Source organism: Rhincodon typus, chromosome 39, assembly GCF_021869965.1.
Source record: "Rhincodon typus isolate 14 chromosome 39, sRhiTyp1.1, whole genome shotgun sequence".
Classification (NCBI taxonomy): domain Eukaryota; kingdom Metazoa; phylum Chordata; class Chondrichthyes; order Orectolobiformes; family Rhincodontidae; genus Rhincodon; species Rhincodon typus.
In genome coordinates this window covers 7,628,470-7,628,807 of record NC_063370.1, presented here as the reverse complement: position 1 = coordinate 7,628,807, position 338 = coordinate 7,628,470, and positions in this window count along the sequence as shown.

The window sequence follows — 338 nt, the reverse complement described above, 5'->3', positions numbered from 1 at the left end:
AATTGTACCAGCCTCCACCACTTCCTCTGGCAGCTCGTTCCATACACGCACCACCCTCTGTGTGACAAAGTTGCCCCTTAGGGCCCTTTTAAATCTTTTCCCTCCCACCTTATATCTATGCCCCTCTAGTTTTAGACTCCCCTACCCTGGGTAAAAGACCCTGACTATTCAGTCCATCCATATTCCTCATGGTTTTATAAACCTGTATAACATCACCCCCTCAGTCTCTGACGCTCCAGGGAAAATAGCCCCAGTCTATGTAGCCTCTCCCTTATAGCTCAAACCCTCCAATGTGGCAATATCCTTGTAAATCTTTTCACCGACACTACACTCCAGGA